We start from the raw sequence: 19,900 nt of genomic DNA, 5'->3' as shown, positions 1-19,900 counted from the left end.
TTGTAATTTGTAACAATATGTTATTAATTTATGAAATAAAGCATTGTGATGTGATATGTATTATAATTCATATTCACTACCCTTATATATTGATATTAGGAATAAAGGCCTTAGACAGCAAACAAGCTAGTTACTAAAAACAGGATCTTAAGGAAGCAAATAATAATATATTTATGTAAGAAAGTTAAAAAGAATAACTACAATTATACCTTAGACCCAGGCACCAAGAAATTAGAGGAGAGACCAAGGGTTTCAGAATGTAATATAGAAAAAGACCCCCAGTTGAGAAGGTTCAAAGAAAACATATCTTGTATTGTTAATATTCATACTACATTTACAAGGGTAGCAAATTACTGTCTGAGCCCCCAGTTGTCTAACTTCTTGACATATAGTTAAGAATTTCTTCCTTTTTTGCTGGGTAGATCTAGTCATTTCCAGGTAAATCCACAACTTTTGACCATTAATTGCTTTTCTCTGTTTCAAAGAAATAATCTCAAAATGATATCTTGATCTGATGGAAAAACAAAGCAATGTGGTCATTAGGGATGTGCAGACCAAAAGTTTAAGTTCATAAGTCCATAAGTCGAAAGGGGGTCCCATTTGCGGTCAATATGGACATATGGAGAATTCCATAAGTTGAGTCTATGTCCATATGTGCAAATAAAAATTTAAACCCCTCACCCGCCTTAATCCCGCCCCCCCCCCCCCCCCCCCAAGACTTACCAAAACTCCTTGGTGGTCCAGCGGGGTCAGGACGCCATTCCTGAACTCCTTTGCAAGGAGCACGTGACGTCGGCGTGACGCGGCGTCACGTGATTCCCCTCGGGTTCGCTCCGGGACCCCTCGTTGGGCCCAAAAGGAACTTTTGGCCAGCTTGGGGGGGCCTCCTGACCCCCCCAAGCTGGCCAAAAGTGCCTTTTGGGCCCAACGAGGGGTCCCAGAGCGAACCCGAGGGGAATCACGTGACGTCGGCGTGACTTCGGCGTGACGCGGCGTCACATGATTCCCCTCGGGTTCGCTCCCGGACCCCTCGTTGGGCCCAAAAGGCACTTTTGGCCAGCTTGGGGGGGGGTCAGGAGGCCCCCCCAAGCTGGCCAAAAGTGCCGTTTGGGTCCAACGAGGGGTCCGGGAGCGGAACCACGATGGACCACGTGACGTCGGCGTCACGTCGGAGTGACACGGACGTCACGTGATTCCCCGCGCGTCCGCTCCCGGACCCTCACGGAACTTTTGGCCAGCTTGGGGAGTTTTGGTAAGTCTTGGGGGGGAGGATTAAGGAGGGTGAGGGGTTTAAATTTTTATTTAGATCAACAATCGCGATTTCCAACGTATTCAACATAGCTATGTTGAATAAGTTGGAAATCCGATCGTTTACGCCTCATCATTTTTTTAAGTTAAAAAAAAAAAAAAGTTGCGTTTTCCATTTAAGTTCAAAACGAATGCACACCTCTAGTGGTCATCACCAGAAGTTTCCAAAAAAGTAGAAAGATCAGGAGTAATAGTAGCTGAGGCTCGGTTACCCAAAGCCATATCTTCTTTTTTCTCAAATGAGGTGTAATAAACCTTGGAAATAGGTGGCAAAGTTTCCGATAAAATTTTAAAACATCTTGGAGATATTTTTTAAACTGATCCCATGGGAATATAAGCTAACATGGGGAAAATTAAAAACTCTCAGATTCAAATATCTAAGAGCATTTTCTAAATTCTCCAACTTTTTAGCTTTAACATTCTCTCCTTGTAGTAAGTCACTTTCAACTGAGTGTAGCTGAATTACATTTTTATGCAATTTTGCTATCTTAGAAAAATTAGAGGAAACTAAAGGGTCTAAAGTATGAATTTGATGGTGAATATCAGACATCCCTGAAACCAGTGAGGAAATTGATTTTTCTAAAGCCACTAAATGCTTCCTTACAGTCAAGTGTGATTTCTGGAGGCTTGACAAATTCTGCTTTATAGATGTCACTTACCAAGCTTTCCCGGCTGAAAGCTGCCATTGCTTCATGGAACCCAGCTGGTTCCTCCCCTCCCAAAGGAGTGGAAGCCAGGGTTAGATGGCCATGATAATCTACTTCCACTACCGAGCACTGTTGACCTAATGGCAGTAGCAGAGTACCTGCATTGCTAATTCCTCAGTATTCACATCACAGGCAATGGGAGCTGCCCCAGAGGGCACCATCTGATCCAATGCCAACTCTAGATATCATGACAGTGTCCCAGATCCCAAAGTCAGGGTAAGAGGGAGGGGAGAGAGTTACCAGAGCTCCTGGGCTCAGAGGGATTTGCATGTCCAGCAGCACTGGAGAATGTTCTCCTCCGGCAGCTGCATTAAACTACCATTTTATTGTGTGGCTGCATTGAGAAAGCAGGGTCAATTATTACACCTAAATTATGGGCTTTTACTGATATAGGAATTGAGTTACCAGCAAATAGGAGTGTAGAAGGAATGTAATCAAAAGGGAGAGGACTATGATTTCATTTTTAGTAATGTTGAGGGACGGTTTATTGTAAGGTAACCAGCTGTAAATTGTAGAAAGACAGACCAAGGCTAATTGAGTAGTCATGACCCAAGAGGAATGCAAAGGGAAGAAGAATTGTATATTTATTTAGAAATGTATAGATTGTGTGGTACCTTTTCTAGGCAGTTAAAAATGTAACATTCATAATAACAAAATTAGCTCAAGCACAATATTACATTTTAAACAAACATAAACTAAAATTAGTAAAATCTATTAAGATACAAATAAAACAATTAAAACAAACATATATAACAATAAATACTAATAGACACATATATGCTGCAAAATCCAAGAGATATACTAGCTGTAAAATGAAAAGCCTAATATTTTGGACTCCTGTTCTAACAACTCATCCATCATAGTTAAATCATCAGCTGTTAAGAACATAAGAAATGCCATGCTGGGTCAGACCAAGGGTCCATCAAGCCCAGCATCCTGTGTCCAACAGAGGCCAAACCATGTCACAAGAACCTGGCAATTACCCAAACACCAAGAAGATCCCATGCTACTGATGTAATTAATAGCAGTAGCTATTCCCTAAGTAAATTTGATTAATAGCAGTTAATGGACTTTTCCTCCAAGAACTTATCCAAAGCATTTTTGAACCCAGCTATACTAACTGCACTAACCACATCCTCTGGCAACAAATTCCAGAGCGTAATTGTGTGTTGAGTGAAAAATAATTTTCTCAGATTAGTCTTAAATGTGCTATTTGCTAACTTCATGGAATGTCCCCTAGTCCTTCTATTATCTGAAAGTGTAAATAACCGATTCACATGTACTCATTCAAGACCTCTAATGATCTTAAAGACCTCTATCATATCACCCCTCAGCTGTCTCTTCTCCAAGCTGAACAGCCCTAACCTCTTCAGCCTTTCCTCATAGGGGAGCTGTTCCGTCCCCTTTATCATTTTGGTTGCACTTCTCTGTACTTTCTCCATCACAACTATTTCTTTTTTAGATGCGGCGACCAGAATTGTACACAGTATTCAAGATGCGGTCACACCATGAAGCGATACAGAGGTATTATGACATTTTCCATTTTATTAACCATTCCCTTCCTAATAATTCCTAACATTCTGTTTGCTTTTTTGACTGCTGCAGCACACTGAGCCTAGATCTTTTTCCTGGGTGGTAGCTCCTAACATGGAACCTAACATCGTGTAACTACAGCAAGGGTTATTTTTCCCTATATGCAACACCTTGCACTTGTCCACATTAAATTTTATCTGCCATTTGGATGCCCAATCTTCCAGTCTTGCAAGGTCCTCCTGTAATATATCACAATCCGTTTGTGATTTAACTACTCTGAATCATTTTTTGTATCGTCTGTAAGGACTCTCCTCCATAAGGTTATGTGCTTGACTAAAGAGAAAGGACTTAGCAAGCTTCTTAAACAAGTAGTGAAATATCATCTGCATATAATTTTAGTAAACTCAAAGGCTCAGCAAGAGACTGCAAAATGTTGTTAGATATACATTTAAATAGGCTGTTGACAAAGCCAAGGCTTGTGGCGAACCTGTCTGAATGTGAAGTCCAGTCAAAGTCTTGTTATAGATTTGAATCTATTGAAAATAATGAGAGAGATAGGATTTGAACCAAACTATTTTCCTTAGAGCAGATATGGGGCAGTAAGATTTTGTGATTTAGCGTGTCAAAAACTGATGAGGTATCTAATAAAATGAGCATATTTTTTTTTCTATATCCAATCCTCATCTGATTGTGTTGTAACTTGATAAGAGAAGGGTTTCTGTATTGTGAAATTTTCAGATACCAAATTAGTATTAATTGAGTATAATGCAATCATCAAAAAAAACTCATATAACTGATAGAGAGTAGAAGTTCAATAATTTTTGTCAAGAAGGGAAGAGATGAGATGGAATGATAATTAGATAATATGCATACTTCCGGTTACACAGAATATTAAATGTGTTTAAAGATGTTTTTTAAGGTTTACTGACAGTTCAATGGGCAAGAGAGAACCTCTAGCAGAGAGAGGTGCTAATGGAGTGAGTGAGAGATTTGTATTATTCAGAGGAAATATAATGTGGGATTTGTTTCATGTTGTAATCAATATATCTCATCCTAGATGAGGCATTCCAAGGGCTTATTTTATTCAACAGGGTACTGTGTGTGGCTAATTAGTTAAAATACTTCACCTGATATTTGGATTTTCGGAAGTTATTAAATAAAGACCATATTGAAAAACTCCTCATACATTTCAAAAGTCATTAATAGGAGACATGGCTTACTGTAGCTTGTTAACTGGTTAAAAGATAGGAAACAAGGAGTAAGACTAAATGGTCAGTTTTCCCAATGAAAAAAAATAAATAGTGGTGTGCCTCGGTAATCTATATTAGAAGCAGTATTGTTTACATTATCCATTAACAGTATGGAAAAGGGAGCAATGAATGAGGTGTTCACATATGCAGATGAGACAAAAATACTCAAAGTTAAACACAAGCAGACTGTGTGAATCAGCAGAAATATCTTGCCAGATTCAACAAGTGAGCATATAAGTGGCAGAGGAAATTTAATGTAGATAAGTGCAAGAGATTAATATAGGGAAAAATAATCCGAACTATAAGGTAAATTTTCAAAGGTTTACTTGTGTAAAAAAGCCCATACATGTGTGTATGTGGCCAAATGCATATTTAAAAAAGGGGCTACATATATTTGTATATGCATGTGCATGAGCAAATATACATGCACAAAAATGTGGCATGATAGGAATGTATCAGAGCAGAGTTAGCATGTACACATACAGGCAAATTTTAAAAGCCCTGCACATGTCAAAAAGCAGGAAATACATGCACAAGTTGGACTGGCACGCATCAAGTGGATTTTATAAGGCGTCCATGGACATGTATATCTCCCAATGTGCGTACAAGGCAAAAGTTTCTAAAAAGGGGTGGAGTGTGAGCATGTCAGGACTTGGCCAAGAAATGTGCGCTTAAATACATACATGTCTTGGCCTAAACCAGGGATCCCCTGCTGTGTAAATTTACTTCTGCTATGAATGGCATATAACTTTTAAAACAAAGTCAGCAAGTTTTTAAGAGTCAAGGCTAATAGAGAGGAAGGGAAGCTTTTAAATTAGGGGAGTTTACAAGTCCTAGCCCTAAACTGGTGAACTGGGAAAATGGGAAATAGCATCGGTGTGCGTCCCTTGTAAAATTCCCCCACTTCTGCAGTAGACATGAGATTAGCACGCATATGCTTGAATCCATTTAAAATTATGGGGGAGATTTTCAAAGCCTATTTGCATAAATCCAAGTGGACTTACGCGTGCTGAGCCTATTTTGCATAGGCCCGGCGACACGCACAAGCCCTGGGATGCATGTAAGTCCCGGGGCTTGAAAAATGGGCGGGGTGTGGGCGTGGACCTTATCACTACTTCTGCACACTAACTTCTTCTTATTGTCTCCCTAATATCTAGTTGTACTGACAGCTTTGGCCCATTAAGACTTCTGTAATCCTGCCCTGGGAATTACACCATTCCCAACCCAAAGGCATATCTAACTATTCTTTTCTGCCTTCTCCGTTACAAATGATATAAATGAATTTCAAAAAAGCAATAAATAAGAATTTGTTTTTTTCTGGTGTCCCAAAATGAATTGAGAGTCCCCCAAATGACACAAACTTATTTGTTGCATTCATTTAAAATGAATACATCAGGCCTAGGCATAACCTGAGGTCAGAGTCTTGCCTAGGGTATAATCTGAGTGCCAAAGAAGATGCTTCAGCTTATGCCCGAGGCAGATGACAGTACCTCAGCCTATGCCTAGGCCTAGGCCTGAAGCTGGGGCTTCACCTAGGGCATAGGCTGAGGCCAAAAGTAGGGGCTATGGCCCAGGACTGATCTCGACATCAGTGCCTTGGCCTTTGCCTAAGCCTAGGATCAAAGCCAGGGCTTTGTCTAGGGAATAGGCCAAGAAACAAAGCTAGTGATGCAGCCTATGCCGGAGCATGATGCCAGTGCCTCGGCCTTTGCTGAGGCCCAAAGCCAGAGTTCCAGCTTACAATGTTGGTGTCTTGATCTAGTTCTGTAGCTGATGCTACACCTTGGGCATAGGATGAGGCTCAAAGCAGAGATCATGGCTTAGGATTAAGTATCCAACGCAAAAGAGCCTAAACACCAAATTCCAAAAATCAAACTCAATCAAAAAAAAGGAACTGGCAATACAACTAACTTTTTACAAAAGCTCTTCCATCAAAACAGATGTTTTACAATCCAAGTGAAGCATGCCAGGAAATTTTGTGTTTTAGTAGAGGCGCTGCATCAGCAAGCCTGACAGCGTGTTCAAGGTAATTACTGCCCGGACTTCTAATCATTTGCAGCTAGATGACAGCTCCTGTAAACATCTTGAAAAGCAAAATTCATTGGCAATATTTTGCCTAAATGTGTCCCAAATACATTTCCATTATTTTTGTTATTTTTGCATTATGTCCCGTCTGTTGTTATGCTTTAAACTGCCGGACAGCAGCCGGTGTTTCACTGCAGAATAGCAGCTTCTTCAGGGGCATTGAAATCTCAATTCTGTATGTCAAGGACGCCAAGTCTCAAGAAAACAGCGGGAACCGGGACTATTCTGCAGTGAAACACCGGCCGCTGTCAGGCGATTTAAAGCATAACAACAGACGGGACATAATGCAAAAATAACAAAAATAATGGAAATGTATTTGGGACACATTTAGGCAAAATATTGCCAATGAATTTTGCTTTTCAAGATGTTTACAGGAGCTGTCATCTAGCCGCAAATGATGTCAGGCCCTGGCCTCTAGCCTAGTTCTGGGTTGAGGCCTCAATGTCATGTCTGGCATCTGGGCCAGGCCACAGCATCGAGTCTGGATCCATGCCTAGGTCCTGGCATTATGACCAAGCCTGTGGGCAGGTCTAAGGCATTGGGCCTGGGCCTGGCCTATGGCCTTGCATTGGCCAAGGCTGTGGTCATGGCAACCTACCATGACCTCGACCTATGTAAGGCTAAGGCTTCGGCTTGGGCCTTGGCCTCGCCAGCGGATCCCTACTGGATCAGGTAAGTGGGGGCTGAGGGGATGGTATGGGTGGTGGAGATGGGTACTAGGAAGGAAGGAAGGAAGGAAGGAAGGATTCAACTTATAGTGGCAGGAAGTGATTTCATAGCAGAGACATGCCTTCCAAGTGATGTTTTATCTTCCCACACTGAGGATGGGTCTCCAAGGTTGGGTGCTTAGGAAGGAAGGAAGAGGACTTCTATTTCCATTGATGATTCAATCATTTAAGAATGTAAATAGCTTGGTGGCTGGTGACCATGAAGATTGTTTGACAACTTATCTGCCTGATGTGAAAGAACTGGGTCTACGTATCATCTTTATATGATTTTAGAGAGTGTTAGTGAGAAGAAACTGTCATGGACCATGAGAGCATCAGTGACATAGAAAGATGTAGGAAGGAGCTTCTAGAATCAAAATTTAGGCTTTCAAGAAATAGACTGAAATCCAGAAACTCCAAAGTAGCATTCTCAGAAATGATGTTCCATGTGCAGCGTCTCAATGCATGGATGAACTGATGATGAAGGGAAGAAGGATTTAGATTTATTAGGAAATGTGAAACATTTAGGGGAGGGGGAACCTATAGTTTCAGGATGAGCTCCACCATAACTGGAATGAACCTTGCTGCTGATACTAATAAAAAAGAAAAGCATGTAGATGTATGGCTTTGGGATTACTATCCAACATAGATATAAGAACATGCCATATTGGGTCAGACCAAGGGTCCATCAAGCCCCACATCCTGTTTCCAACAGTGGCCAATCCAGGCCATAAGAACCTGGCAAGTTCCCAAAAACTAAGTCTATCCCATGTTACTGTAGCTAGTATTAGCAGTGGCTATTTTCTAAGTCAACTTAATTAATAGCAGGTAATGGACTTCTCCTGAAAAAATGAAGAGGTAGATTTTCAACCTCTGTACAGCTCAGCTAGCTAGCCAGATAAATTTATCCAGCTAACTTTAGGACAGCCCTATGAGCCAACCAGACTTAGGGCCTTATTTTCTAAGGCTATTGCAAGCTTGCACTCCCAGCACAAGCGTGCAATAGCTAGAAAGCTTAGCGCAGGCCTGCGCTAGCTACATCAGGGTGGAGTCGGCCCTGGAAGAGGAGGAGTTGGGGCATCACCGGGGCCGACTCCGTGAAGATGGTGCCGACAGCGAAAAGGTAAAAAGCCTTTTCGCTGCCTATTTCGCGCCTAATAACTATACCTTTTATGGTGTAGTTATTCGGAGCGTCACCGGCAGCGATAGCACCGCGGCAGTGCAATCGCTGCCGGCTAGTGCAGGACCACCCCTGCTTCGTCCCCCATTACAGCCGGGATTCACTAAGTAGCTTGCGGAATTAGTGAATCCAAGCCTTAGCTGGATACGTTATCTGGCCAACTCTGAATATCCAAGTTAGCTAGATAACTTATCTGGCTAGCTCGGCTCCTTCCCGGAACATCCATGCCCCACCTGCCACTTATCCAGCTAACTATTTAACCAGATAACTAGTTAAAGGTGTCTGTGTGTCTGTGTCTGTGTAAGGGTGTGGTTGTGGTGAGGGTGTGTGTATGTTTAAAAATTGCCTACCATAGAATTATAAAATGGGAAATATTTAATTCTGAACCTCTATAGTAGTATGTAAAATTATTAAAAAGAAACACAAATATTTGTTGTTTAATGAACTGTGGATAGCCAAGCCTTATATTAAAAAAAAGTAAACAAAAGAAAACATAATTTATTTAGGTACATGCACTGCCTACTTATCTGATTATTCCAGCAAAATAAAAAAAATGGAGAAATCCCAATCAGTTAAATTAAGAAGGTCATCAATGCAATTAAGTTTGCTGGAGCATATCATTAATAATTTGCAGGAGAAAAAGTGCTGCGAGATTTACCTACTAGATGTAGGTGATGGCTTAGTTCTTATCATTATCTTAATGAGTAGAACTACAAATAAACCAATAAATTTCAAAAGAGAGCAAAGTTCATTCCAAATATAACTTGCATTCATTCCATTTGACAAGAGCAGTGCTTATACCTTACTTGCTCTACTTATTAATTTAACTTTGTGTTACAAATTTGGTACCTGATTCACAGGGATGATAACTTTGAAACAGCCGCATGGGCACACATATACTCACGTATGCTGGGCAGCTTGCGCCAAAGGACGCAACCATTTTATAACATGCATGTGTTTATTTGCACATGATATAAAATAGGATGTACACATGTACATGTGCGCACAATTTTATATGGATGTGTTCATGTTAGCGCAAATGCCACCTCTACCATTCAAGTGGGAATATTTTATAAGGGATGCATGCCGACACCGTAGTATGCTTTCTCAGGTTGTTCCCAGTTTGCCCAGTTAAGGGATATGATTTCTCACCCCCCCCCCCCCCCCTAGTTTACTCTGACATAACTTGCTGACTAGTCTAGATTATTTTATTTTATTACTTATTTGCCATCCATAGCAGTAATACAATTATGCAGCTGGGGACCCCAGTGTACATGTGTGTGCTTAAAAATTTATGAGTACATTCCATGTTAAAGTCCCAGAGTGCCATTGTCCTGTCCTTGGCCCACCCAGACTATGCCTACACCCCACCCATTTTTCTCACTTGTGCGCATAGCAGGAGATATGCACATACATGAGTGGCTTTTAAAATCTGCTCGGCTTACACAAGTTAGACATACTCACAAATCTTCAGGTTTTGGCGCATGCCAGGATTTTAAAATTCAACTCTAAAGGTTTTTCCCATAGACACAAAATGGGAGAAAAGCCATAATGAATCTGGGCCTTGGATTGCAAGGCTAACATTGATCTGAGAATTCAAACCTAAAATTGAATATCATTGATTAGGTAAGGAAATAAATCCAAACTATAATGAGAGAAAGGAACATGTCTATTAACTCTATAACTCTATTGCTCAAAAAGAACTAACCTAAAGGATAAAGCATAAAAAAAAACCCCCTCACTTCTTTTTTAATTTTGATAATTTTCTGCTGACTTATTTTAGAAAAAAATAAATTAAAAGTTAAAGAACAGTAAGTAAAAACAAAAGCATGTTCCAAGATTTCATGATGCACTGCTGATTATAAAATTATACTACTTAGGCCCGGTAAAGACATATCTGAATTTCAGGCATAAAGAAAAGAATAATTGAATAGATCAAGGAGAAAAATCTATCTCTATCTCTCTAAATATATATGAGGCCAATATTCAATAGGCCATTTAGTGGACATTTTGCGGATAACACTAATATCTGCAACAGAGTGGACACGCCAGAAGGAGTAGAGAGAATGAGACGGGATCTACAGAAACTGGAAGAGTGGTCGAAGATATGGCATCTGAAATTCAATGCTAAGAAGTGCAGAGTCATGCATATGGGGTGTGGAAATCCGAAAGAACTGTATTCGATGGGGGGAGAAGGGCTGATGTGCACGGAACAGGAGAGAGACTTGGGGGAGATAGTGTCTAACGATCTGAAGTCGGCAAAACAATGTGACAAGGTGATAGCTAAAGCCAGAAGAATGCTGGGCTGCATAGAGAGAGGAATATCGAGTAAGAAAAGACTTGTGATTATCCCCTTGTACAGGTCCTTGGTAAGGCCTCACCTGGAGTACTGTGTTCAGTTCTGGAGACCGTATCTCCGAAGGGACAGAGACAGGATGGAGGTGGTACAGAGAAGAGCGACCAAAAAGGTGGAGGGTCTTCATCAAATGACTTATGAGGGGAGATTGAAGAATCTAAATATGTACACCCTGGAGGAAAGGAGGAGCAGATGTGATATGATACAGACTTTCAGATACTTGAAAGGTTTTAATGATCCAAAGACAAAAACAAACCTTTTCCGTTGCAAAAAAATTAGCAGAACCAGGGGTCACGATTTAAAACTCCAGGGTGGAAGACTCAGAACCAATATTAGGAAGTATTTCTTCACGGAGAGGGTGGTGGATGCCTGGAATGCCCTTCTGGAGGAAGTGGTGAAAACCAAAACTGTGAAGGATTTCAAAGAAGCGTGAGATAAACACTGGGATCCATAAAGTATAGAGGATGTGAATGAAGTGAAGAGGTACGGGGGCGGCTTGCGGGAATGATGGCTACTCCCTGGAGATTAGTTCCCTAATTAAATATACACACGGTTAATGTGACTCCAACATTTCTCTATGCTTCATCGGCAAGAGGAAATAGAAGAAGAAGAAACATAAATAAAATGATTTGCATCCACAAAAAAGCAGGGAGTAGCTTGCTTGATACGGCGGTTACTACCCCAAATCAAATTAGCCTGGCTATCCATTGTTCAAAATGGCACTGGCCACCCTTTGCCCCTACCATGTGACAGGGGCTGTCCAATGGCTCCTTCACGCATGCCATTTAAAATCTGCCTAGCTGCATGTGTTAAAGCCAACAAATTCCTGAGAAAGATACACAAAGAATATTTCTCACATAACTGCTTAAAATTAGGAGCATAAATATGCACTTAGGGGGATTTTAAATCATTCACACATTCTTGCATGCATGGACACATGATTGCTCATTTTAAAGTTACCGATCCTCTTTGAAATGATAAATATTAGCATTGCTCTTCAAATGATCTATGGTCTTAATGTTCCCTCCTTTATTCTTTGTGGATTTTGACCATAAATTGATCACTTTGCTAGAAAGATTTTTCTGGCAAAATAAAACACTATGTATTTCCTTTACAATACTCAAATTGCCTGCAGATCAAGAAAAAGTTAATTTTCTGGATTTACAAAATGTGCCATTTATGCATTAGGAATGTGCATAGTACAAAATGTTCAATTTGGTTTGTGTATTTGATTCATTTGTCTCAGTGATTTATTTCATTTGGGTCAGGGCCAAAAAATATTATTTTTATGTTATTTGTTCATTAATTTCCTATTAAAGTCAATGGGGGAAGTAATGCATAGTATATTCAGCTCAAAAGCTGGAGGTTTGTTTCAAGTTTAGTGAAACTTGTAGCAGGCAGAGGCAGCAGAGGGAAAAACAGCCCAAGGCACTGTGAGAGGAGCAAAGCAGAACCAACAGTGACAAAAATACTACATGGCTCCAAAAAGGAGCAAAGAGTACCAACAATGATGACTGGATAGCCCAAGGCACCAAAAAAGGATCTAAACAGTAATAATGGCATGAACCCCACAAAGACATGTCAATACAGTGAGAAGATAAAGTAGTGCAAACCTACCCCAAGATTCATCAAATTGCATTAGTAACACACTGATAATGCCCAAGATAAGAAAAAGGGGCATGTTTAGGGAAATTTTAAAATTTCCACACCCCACAATAGTGCCTATTTTCATATTTTTTTATACTGACATTCAATCTCAATTGAGATATCACACCAGTTTACATTCAGGTACTGTAGGTATTTTTCTATCCCCAGAGGGCTTACAATCTAAGTTTGGAACTGAGGCAATGGAGAATAATGCGACTTACACAAGGTCACAAGGAGTAACAGCAGGACTTGAACTCTGGTCTGCTGGTTTATAGTCCACTGTGCTATCCACTAGGCTATTCCTCCTCCCCTCCATATTGGATGTTGAGAGAGAGAGAGAGAGAGCGAGCGCCTATGAGGACACTCTCACAGTGTGCAACTATTTATGTCTCTATAGGCGGGCCATCTAATAGGTTGAGGTGAGGTGTTGGTGGTGTTTTAGGATTTAAGGACCAGTTTCTCATATAGGGACTATATAACAGGGTACAATCAAGCTAGGGTGAGATAACATAGTACAAAATATCATCTTTGTGAGACTTTCCTCACTCCAAATGATGTCAAATCTTCACCAAGGTGTACTATGCTGTTTGTTCATCTCACGCTACATGAGAAACAAGCCCTAAACCCTAAACCATGACCAACACCTCACCTCGACCTATTAGATGGCCTTTCTATAGAGATATAAATAGTTGCACACTGTGAGGGCCTCCCCAGAGATGCTTTCTCTCTCCCTCTCTCTGTCTCTTTCTCTCTCTCTCTCTCTCTCTCTCTCTCTAATGATATGAAGTCTGCGAAACAATGCGACAAGGCGATAGCAAAAGCCAGAAGAATGCTGGGCTGCATAGAGAGAGGAATATCGAGTAAGAAAAGGGAAGTGATTATTCCCTTGTACAGGTCCTTGGTGAGGCCTCACCTGGAGTACTGTGTTCAGTTCTGGAGACCGTATCTACAAAAAGACAAAGACAAGATGGAAGCGGTACAGAGAAGGGTGACCAGGAAGGTGGAGGATCTTCATCGCATGACGTACGAGGAGAGATTGAAGAATCTAAATATGTACACCTTGGAGGAAAGGAGGAGCAGAGGTGATATGATACAGACTTTCAGATACTTGAAAGGTTTTAATGATCCAAAGGCAACAACAAACCTTTACCATAAGAAAAAAATCAGCAGAACCAGGGGTCACGATTTAAAGCTCCAGGGAGGAAGATTCAGAACCAATGTCAGGAAGTATTTCTTCACGGAGAGGGTGGTGGATGCCTGGAATGCCCTTCCGGAGGAATTGGTGAAGACCAGAACTGTGAAGGACTTCAAAGGGGCGTGGGATAAACACTGTGGATCCATAAAGTCAAGAGGCCGCCAATGAAGAGTGGGTGACTCGCCAGAATGATGGCTACTGCCTGGAGACAATACCCTTATTCAATAAACATACACATGGTTACTGTGACTCCAACATCACTCTAAGCTTCAACAGCAAGAGGAAATGTGGAAAAAAGGATTTGCACTCACAAAGACGGGAGTAGCTGGCTTGTTACGGCGGTTACTACCCCAAACCAAATATCCAAATTACTACCTCCACCTTCCTCTATTCCTGATGCCTTTCAACTAGCTTGATCACTCCATTCTTATACTTCACTTTCAATGCATATCCAGCATAGTTCTCTGCTTCAACAGCAGGGGAAAAGAAAAACTGTTACTTCACACATCCAGCAGAGCTCTCTGCTTAAACGGCAGGGGAGAAGAAAAAAGGGATCGCACTCACAAAGCGGGGAGTAGCTGGCTTGTTACGGCGGTTACTACCCCAAACCAAATGTACCTGATACTTCACTCTCGACGCATATCCAGCATGGCTCTCTGCTTCAACGGCATGGGAGAAAGACTGATACATCACAAATTTCCAGCATAGCTCTCTGCTTCAACGGCAGGGGAAAAGAAAAACTGATACTTCACGCATATCCAGCATAACTTCAACGGCAGGGGAGAAGAAAAAAGGATTCACACTCACAAAGCGGGGAGTAGCTGGCTTGTTACGGCGGTTACTACCCCAAACCAAATGTGCCTGATACTTCACTTTCGATGCATATCCAGCATAGCTCTCTGCTTCAACGGCAGGGGAGAAGAAAAAAACTGATACCTCACGCATATCCAGCATAGCTCCCTGCTTCAACGGCAGGGGAGAAGATAAACAACCAATAAGGGCTGTATAACATAATCTGGGTAAAAACAAATAAGCATGGGTGTAGCTTGCTTATTGCGGCGGTTACTACCCCTACTACCTCTAACTAATCAAGCTAGATATTTCACTTGGATGCAGCTCCATCACCGCTCTCTACATTAATGGCGGGGGTGGAAGGGAATTAGAACCAAGAGCTAAGAGAAACAGATAAGTATGGGAGAAGAAATGAGGGAAGCTTGCTGGGCAGACTGGATGGGCCATTTGGTCTTCTTCTGCCGTCATTTCTATGTTTCTATGTTTCTATGTTTCTCCAGAAATAGCCAAAATGCAACTCTAAAAATGTATTGCAAATTGTGTTATGGCCATTTCAGGCATACTGCACAGCCTAACACCTGGAAAAAAAAGGTGTAGTTATTTCCAGCAGTAAAACCATGCAATAGCACTATTGCACGGTGCGGTATTGCCCATCATTTTCCTAAATCTCACCCAAACTCCTCCCTGATCCCATCCTTTCCAAAAATTGTGCATTTGTGCCATGTGTTAGTCCTATTATCACATGTGTTATAGTGTTAATGCATGTGTTAATGCATTATTGTGAGAATTAATGCCATAACGCATGTTGATAAATGACCTGGCTAGACATGAAAGAAAACCCTATGTACTAAGAAAGTGGAAAAGCAGCAATGATATTGGATGGTAATTCAGAGACATAATTTTTCCAATGGACCATAGAGGCAAGAACACCCAACGGCATTGTGAAAGAGCAAACTATCATGATCAAAAGCCAGAGCTAATTCTGCAGAAGGTATTGCAATGCTCTGAAATAAATTTCCTATGGCATCAGTGGTGAGGTAAAGAGAGTGCTGGGGTTGGGCCCTGAGAGGAAAGTACTGTGGTTGAGCTGGAGAGGGCAAAGAGTGAGGGAGTGTAGAGACTGTAAGGGTTTGGGCTTGATGACAGTGCTAGGGTCAGACTGAAAGTATAAAGTTCAGAGATGAAGAAAGTTCTGGCATTGAGCCAAAAGGTGAGAAGGAGTGCTAGGGAGGACCAGTTTCTTGTTGATCACAATCTTTTAAAAGTAATCAATAGTTTCCACACTCCAGCAGTCACACAGGTTAGAAAAGAGGTATGCAAGGCGAGAAAAAGAGTTCTGATGGTAGAGAAAACTAAGGTCTGAGTGTGGAAAGAATAATTGAATAGAGTAAATATAGCTCACCAAATCTTATTACCTTCACATGATGACTTTGTTATATAACATCTAGAGCTCATGACAGCAAGACAACTATTACTTCTGAAGTATGAAAGGAATCTAAAAGAAAAAAATCATACTGGCTGCACATCACACGGGATAAAAGTGTTCCCATTTTTATCATAAGCAGTAGGGCTAATAAGGATGGACAAAAATATTGTCAAATCTTCAAGTGAAGAAAACATACTTGTGCAGCTGTAGTCAATGTTAAACTATTCATGGACCCACTGCAGCAGGAGACAGATCACAGAAGCTAAAGAAAAATGTAAGAGGTAGATCCCTAAATATAACAAGGATAATGTGTTGTCTGCTACTTTTATAACAAAAAAAATCCTGTATTTAAATCAGTAGGGTAAGCAAAGAAATCCCACCAAAAATGGAAGAAAGAACATAAATATGAAAGATAATTTTGCAAAATACAAGTTATAACAATTTAAGATGCTTAATAATACAAATATCATAAAATGTAAGTACCTAAGTGATGACATCCTGAAACAGTTGAATGAGGATACAGATAGAGAAGTATCAAGAGGAAAAGGAAATCCAGGAACAAACACCAGGAGAGACGAAACCAAGCAGCCTAGAAGCACCTGAAAAGAGGTGCTCAACCAGTCAAGAAGCACCAGGGTAGGGGCACTTGAGCAGCCAAAGAGCACCAGAGAAAAGATGTTGAAACAACCAGAGGAATTGGAAGAGGTAGCGCATGAAATCCAGTGAAAGATGAAGGTGCAACACAAGAGGATGATAGCCATGTAAGACAGGCCAGGATGCAGACTGAAGAGGAAAGGCAGGAAAATAATCATGAGATTGAAGAGCTGGCAGCTGTGCTCCTGGTTTATGGGGAACATGATATATATATGCTGTGGTCCAGGAATGGAAAGACCTGCAAGTTAAAACTTGACACCCAAAGTTAAAAGCATACAAGAGATCAGCAAGGTCATAATCCATATTAAGGAGCCATCTGTTGATATCATGGGCATTAACTGGATACATTATTGTCAGCAAAAATAATTTCTGAAGGAGTTTTACCAACAAGAACACAAAACCAGAAGAACATGAGAAAGATGACAGCCCAAGATTCTAAAAGGATTGAGGACACTAAAACTTTATGAGAAAAATCCAAAATATCAAGCTGAGATATTCTGCACTAACAGAAGAAAACCTTGAATTCATATACTCCAATAACAAATTGTAATTAGCAGCAGAAGTTTAATAGCTGTGTACATATAAAGAAAATAGAAATGAGAGACACCAACATAAAAAATTTAGGGCTGAATTTTCAAAAGGATTTACATATGTAAAATTGGGTTTTAAATGTGTCAATGGGCATTTGAAAATTGCTAATTTTATGCAGGCAACTCCTTTGAAAATTAATTCCATAGGGCTGTCTCTCCTCAGTTCATTATCTTCTTTCATCTCTTCCTAGTCTCTCTCCTCTGCCACTTCCGTCTTTTTCCTTACCTCTTCTTGCCTCTTCCTCTACCTGTTGGAACTGTGGACCCTTGGACTGGGATGAGAGTTGGTGCTACCACCGAGGGACGGCCCCCAATGGTCCTCGTCGCTGGAAGGCAGGGCAGGTGAGGACGACCTGGCTAGAGCTTCACCTATACCAGCCCTCGCTCCCCTCAGGTTGAGCCCTTGGGTACCAGGACCATCAGGTCTTAGGTGCGGGTCTCCTCAGTGAAGACAGGTCCAGCGACAGGCAGAGGTGGAGTCAGGAATCCGGGTCGAGGCTGGCAACGAAGCTGCAAAATGAAGAGCCAAGCCGAAGGTCAGGGGCAGGCAGCAGATGAGCAGAGACGAGGTACCAGGCCAAGGATCAAGACGGACAGCAGATGAGCAGAGACGAGAAAAAAAGCCGAACCAGGATATCTAGCTGAGGAAGAGGAAGCGGGAACCAGGAATGAGGAATGACACGGGATCAAGAACAACAGGAACACTAGATCAAGAACAGCAGGAACATACAGGAACACTGGATCAGGAACCACAGGAAACACAGGATCAGGAACAGCAACTCACACTCCAAAGGAGAAGGACCTTTTCCCAAGGCAAGGCACTGAGGACCGAGCCAGGGTTTAAATACCCCTGAGCCCTGATGTCATCTTCAGGAGCCATGCTGTCGTTTCCCACCGTGGCCCCTTTAAGAGTTGGGCTGAGTCAAGCGCACCTAGGGGAACACACGTGGAAGGGAGGTCGGCGGCATTTAGAGCCACGTGGAGGCCATGCTGGCGGCCGTCTCGGAAGCGGGGCGCACCATGCTGGAGAGCAGGAGACCTGCCGAGCGTCGGGGCAGGTAGGGGGGACCGGCTGCGGGTTGTTGCGGCCAGGAGTCCCAACAATCCCATGATCCCCCTCTGTTGTTACAAAGCTTTTCTTGTAAGAAATTGTAATTTTACATGGTTTATCTGACATTTAAATCAGATAAAATAAGGTCCAAGTTTGTATAAAGAGAGCAGAATGTTTACATCTTTCTTGCAGTAGAGAATAATAGTTTTATTGTGGCAGGATGGGCATACAATGGTTACTTAAGCTAAATATAATTTGTTTTTTGTTCTTTTTTTAAGTTTCTGGTTTAACAGAGCAAAGCAATCTTGTTACAAAGGTTATGAAAATCCCTGCATTTAGCTTAAAATAGTAATTTAGTCAGTATCTCACCCCTCACAGCAGTTAGGGGACACTCTCTTCAGAGAATCAGGTTCCAAACTCAGGTCAGAGGGTTGCCAGCTGTACCTCTAGTGGGCAAAATGCCAAATTAATGCCACAGTCTCAGTGAACCACCCAGAATGCTTACAAACACCTCTGTAAGCTATGCAGGCAAGGTCAAGCAAAGTTGTCTTGTCTTGCCAGAGCTTTGGCAAGGATGACAGGCAAGTCCTACATTGTTAAGGGAGCAGAGATAGGCTAAGCTATGAGCCCAGTTTCTAAGCTTAGCTAATATCAAATCAATCCCTCCCCCATCTACACAGCTCCTTCCCCAGTACTCTTCTTCTCTCTTTTCCTTTTAAGTTCCCTTCTCCTATTCACTCATCCCTGTCCCTTATCACAGACCATGTATTTTCTCCCAGCTTGTACAGCCTTTTCCCTTCTCTCAGTTACTTTCCCATTCTCATAGCCCATGTCCCCTCTCTCAGTCCTATCTGACCTCACAACTTGTGACTATTTCTCTCCCAATTCCTCTTCCTCTCACAGTTCCTCACCTGTTCCTCCCCATCCAGAATTCCTTCTTTCAATTCCTCTCCCAGGCAGTATCCCTTTTTACAACCATCTCCCAGATGTTCTCTTAGCACCTATCTCACCTTCTTTATAGTTTGTCTGTCCCTCTATCAGCAGATACTGCACCTCAAGAAGCCCCTCTAGCCTAGACTGCTAATGCTAACTAGCATGTCTTGATGTTACATTTACCCAATCAATATTAAGGTAATTGAAATCTGCTGCCAAATTTGTTGAGATTTCATCATCTGCCTGTTCATTTTTCCAGGTACATAGTACACTCCATATCCCCACTTTCCCCCATCAGACATGGAATTTCTGCCCATAAAGATTCTACTGTGCATTTACTCTTCTATGGGATCTTTATCCTATTGGATTCTGTACCATCCCTAACATAAAGTACTACCCCACCACCACCAAGTTGATCCACCCTATTATGAAATAATTTGTATCCTGATATAGCACTGTCCCATTGGTTATCCTCCTTCTACCAAG

This window comes from Rhinatrema bivittatum, chromosome 5 (assembly GCF_901001135.1).
Source record: "Rhinatrema bivittatum chromosome 5, aRhiBiv1.1, whole genome shotgun sequence".
NCBI lineage: Eukaryota > Metazoa > Chordata > Amphibia > Gymnophiona > Rhinatrematidae > Rhinatrema > Rhinatrema bivittatum.
Note: the sequence above shows the minus strand (reverse complement) of the source record.